Source organism: Octopus bimaculoides, chromosome 22, assembly GCF_046866305.1.
Source record: "Octopus bimaculoides isolate indiv1 chromosome 22, ASM4686630v1, whole genome shotgun sequence".
NCBI lineage: Eukaryota > Metazoa > Mollusca > Cephalopoda > Octopoda > Octopodidae > Octopus > Octopus bimaculoides.
The window spans coordinates 34962566-34967565 of NC_142949.1; positions in this window are offsets into that span (position 1 = coordinate 34962566).

The following is a 5000-nucleotide window of genomic DNA, read 5'->3' on the forward strand; positions in this document are numbered from 1 at the left end:
CCACTTCAAGGTGGTGCCCCAATGAATGAAACAAGTAAAAGGATAAAAGATGCTGGCCGTGCCATTTTTTTTTTCTTTTTACATTTGAGCTGTCATAATGTAGAAGTTGTGTGCATAATTACAACATTAATTAGCAAGTGTATTATTAATAAATGATTAAAAAAAAAATTTTTTCGACTGGAATTCTAATTATCCGAAAAGAACATAATTTACCAAAGTAAATAGTGATTGTTTTTATTTGTTTTATTACTTTAATCAACATAGAATTTAAATTAAATAGGTAAGTTCAAAATTATTTCATCGATCCTGGAGCGAAAATTAGTGTCGACTTTGGCGAGGTTTGAACTGAAAACGTAAATGCACTGCTTTTAATGTATATTCGATATTGACAAATAAGAGAATATATTTTACGAAATATACCGAGGTATAAGACTAATTGTGATCCTATTATTAAGAAAAATAACAGTTACAAGGCACAAACAATCAGGCTTAAACATCATATTTCACCATGAGTGATTGCGGAAAAAAATGAGTCATTTTCGGTTGAATTCGAACTCAGGTGGAAGAAGGAGACAAAACTAACTGGCAAGACTTCTTACTGGTTCAGCCACCGATGAAATTAATTCGCTGATACATAAATTTACTGTGTCACATTAACCAAATTTTTTATAGCGTGAAAGAAATTGGAATTATCTTATTGACGTGTTTTGTTTTTGTTTTTGCTGGTGTTTTTTCCTTTCTTGGAGAACAGGACAAGAATAAGGGGAGAAAATGCCGCAACCGTAAACAATTGTTAAAATAATTAAACAATATTTTCAGTCATTAATTAAGCAATACCTGATATGTATAATGGACATCACACGTATGAAGAAGAAATTTAGCGTTTTATTTAGTATCTGAAGTAAAAACTATGAAACATAAATAATATTAAATCAATTATTTATTGAACTTTCTCCTGTTTTTTTGTTTTTTTTGTTTTGTTTTTTTCTGCAGAGATGGGATTATATCTTTTCGTATTTCACATTTTCTATATTGTGAAAATGTGATAAATCTCAATTTCCTTTTTTTAAAATTTTTTACACGGTGACGCTCCAGCCGAATGGCTGAAGCGAATAAAAGAATATATACATATATATCAGCAACAATAAATATTTAACGTCCATTTTCCATGCTGGCACGGGTTAGACGAATTGAGAGGATCTGGTGAGTTGCGAGGACCATGCCGAGTTCCAGTGTCAGCTTTGATATGGTTTCTTCAGCTGGGTGCTCTTGTAAATGCCAACCAATTTACAGAGTGTACTGGGTGCTTTTTCCATGCCACCAGCATTAGTGAAGTGGCCAACTAACTTGCAAAGCAAGGAAAGAAAAGAACTTGAAGAAGGAAAAGGGGGAAAGAAGAAAAAAAACAAAAGAAAACACTTCCTGAACCGAATGGGAAGGGTTTCTTATTTGAGAGGGGGTTAAAGGGTAAAGACCCCCTTCGGTCATGAATGACCATGGGATTGCACCTAGAAAGTTACTCCCCTAGCACAAGTTCGAGCAAGATTGTTTCTCGAAGGGCAGAGAGAGAGCAGAGGAGGGGGCAGGGGCAGGGGCCCACATGTACAAGCATAACCAAGGTAGTTTTTGGATATCCTTTCTGCTGTGATTGATGGGCCTTCTTGAGTACAACAAATTGCCAATTATCTCAGCCCTTTGTCATTTCCCCTTTCGCTACTTTGTCCCATGTCTTTCACAAGTTCCACCCACTTTCAGCAATCAGCACTTTTTTTATGCAGCTGTCCTCATCCATACACATCAAGTCACCAAACCAGTGCAGTATTTTCTCTTGCACACATCATCTGATACGTCTTATGCCTAATTTTTCTCTCAGTGCATCAGCTCTTAGTCATACATGCACACTAGTATTGCACATACCAGCTTACTTTCATTTTAATCTTCACATGTCCTCAGCATTTAGGGCCCATGTATTACTACCATGATGCATTACTGTCTATACACAAGCATCATACAATCATCTTTTTATGTGGAGAGAGACTGTTTGTTGTCAACAGAGGTAAAACCTCTCTGAATTTTCTCCATTCTATTGCCATCTTATTCTAGCAACTACACTTTCAGAACATTCTCCTCCACTAGGAGGAGAACAACTCTATCTTTCCAATCACAGAAGATATACTCAGCTAGATTAACCCTTTAGCATTCAGATTACTCTATCACATGTAATGCTTATTTATTGATATTGGTTTGAATTAATCTCTCATTATCTCATAGTGTCAAGATTTCAATGAAGGGATTGTTTATTTTTAGAATGACATTGTAAAGTAGGTGAGAGAGGCCAGATATGGTGAATTTGAACAGAAAACATGTAGAACATTTCGGCTGAATATTGTCAGCTTAAATGCTAAAGAGTATATATATATATATATATATAACTTGGAAGAGGATGCATGGCATTCAATCATATATATATATATATATATATATATATATATATATATATATATATATATATAGGGATAGATAGGTAGATAGAGAGATAGTCAGACAGATAGATAGACAGAAGGATGGATGGACAGACAGACAGATGGATAGATAGATAGAGCAAGAGAAAGAAGAGAGAGAGGACCTCCCAAAGAAATAGTGTAACATAAGAGAAGAGAAACAGTGTAGTAGAAGAATGAGAGAGAGAGAGAGAGATAGAGTGAGGATGAGAGAAAGTAAACTATGAAAATAAGGTGATAAAAGAGAAAAGGAGATGTGAGAGAAAAATGAATGAGAAAGAGAGAGAGGGGGAATGAGGAGGCGAGAGAGGGGGGATTGCAGGAAAGAAAGGATAGAGAAAATGAATATAAAGAAAAGAAGCAATAATTTTAATCCTTTACTAGCCTTAATCTTCTTTAAGATGCTCTTATAATGTTCTTTCATCAACAGTGAATCGTCAGCCAATAATAGAGCCAGTATGTGGTTGCCTAAACCGCTAGAAATAGCAACCAAATCCACCTCAAATCACGCTGTCACCTTAAAAATGTACAATACTTACACTGAATGAGATTCCAGTTTGTCACAGGGTTAATTGCTCAGTCTGGGAATTGAAATCATGACCTTTGATTATGAGTCAATCACCAGACCATTCAGCCACTTTCTTTCATGCAATAATAGAAATACAATAATAAACACACAATAATGGTGTCTCTACATGGTCACACAGCTTGCTAGAAATAGCAGTCAAATCTTACTCAAATCATAACATTACGATCTTAAAAATGGATGTATTGGGATCATGTTCATGCAGTCCAGAGTTCCTTGGACATGGAACAAAGACAGGATGGCCACAACTGGAACACCTTTAATCATAAGTTTGCTGACCTTGGGTTAAACAATAACAACATCATCATCGTTTAACATCTGCCTTCTGTGCTAGCATGGTTGGGATTGGAAACCAACAAAAGAGTTGCTACATGGTCACTTGACCTGCCAAAAACAGCAGTCAAATGTACCTCAAATCACGCACTATTGCCTTAAAAAGGGAAGGACGCACTGGATAATGTGATTCTAAATACACTTTGTCTGCCAAAAATAAAAAGATCAGATGGTCCTGGCTGGAATGTCTTTTGATTATACATCTGTTCAGTCAAGGCCAACTTGGGAACTAAACAAAACATGTTTTAAGTTTCTAAGGATTTCCATTGTTTCGGTACCATATTGTCTTTAAAACAATCAACCCAGTCTCTAATCTCTTGCTAATTTAAAGAATGTTTCACATGCTTCTGACAAAATAGCTACGGCTCAAAGAAGCTTATAATCCTTATTCTTTCTTAATCAGCAGATTCTTTTGTGTCAGTCATTTGACTGCGGCCATGCTGGAGCACCACTTTAAAGGGTTTTAGTCAAAGAAATCAGTCCCAGGACTTATTCTTTGTAAGTCTAGTACTTATTTGTCTCTTTTGCCAAACCACTAAGTTACGGGGACATAAACACGCCATCATCGGTTGTCAAGCAATGGCAGGGAGAACAAACACAGACACACACATACACCAGGCTTCTTTCAGTTTCCATCTACCAAATCCACTCCATTATTCTTCTGTTGTTCAATACAATCAGTTATTTCCTATTCCCTCTAACTCTAGCATCATGTGTCATCCTTCATTCACTACAACTACCCTTCAACCCTATTTAATATATACAGGGGAATGGGGAATTCAAGGAATCTTTTATTCTGAATATTCAGATTGAGACACAAATATTTGGGTTCTTCTAGCTAGGTTAAATGGAATTTTGGATTGTGTTTTGGGTGGCATGAAGAAAATAGTAGGTGCTGTGTAGAGTCTGTTGGTTTGTAGCAGATATTGGTTTCTATGTCCAAGTCATTCTCCATCTCTTACTTGTCCCATATACTCCTGCAACTTCCATCCATCCACACTTTTGGTCCCTCTGCCCCACTCATTTCATTCTACTCACCTTGTTCCTTGGAATCCAGGTAATAAAGTCACAGGAAAAAAAAGTCACACAGGTTTTGTCTGGGGGGGAATTTTGTCTGAGGGTTTTTTGCCTAGGAGTGTTTTGTCCAGATCCCATAAATTAATTGTGACTTTTTTTCCTGTGACTTTATTACCAGTCACTGTTCCTTGAAGGTTCACTCAAACCCTCACCACTTCTATTTTTCTCACTGCTCTGGCCACTTCTCATACTGTTACCCTTCATTTCCTAGCTTTATAGTTGCCTTTGCCCTCATTCCTTAGATTCATAGTCTTGTCATCCTCACAAGGACTGGACGGACGGGGATACACACACACACACACAATGATCTAGTACATGCTGTAAAGTGGTTGTGATTTGGAAGGGCACTGAAACCATATCAAAGCAGACACTGGAGCCCCTGGGCCCATCAGATCTTGTCAAACCGTTTAACTTGTGCCAGCTTGGGGCATAAACGCTAAATGATGGCGATGATGATGATATGTATGTGTTGTATACACACACACACATGTTGTGTTTCTTGA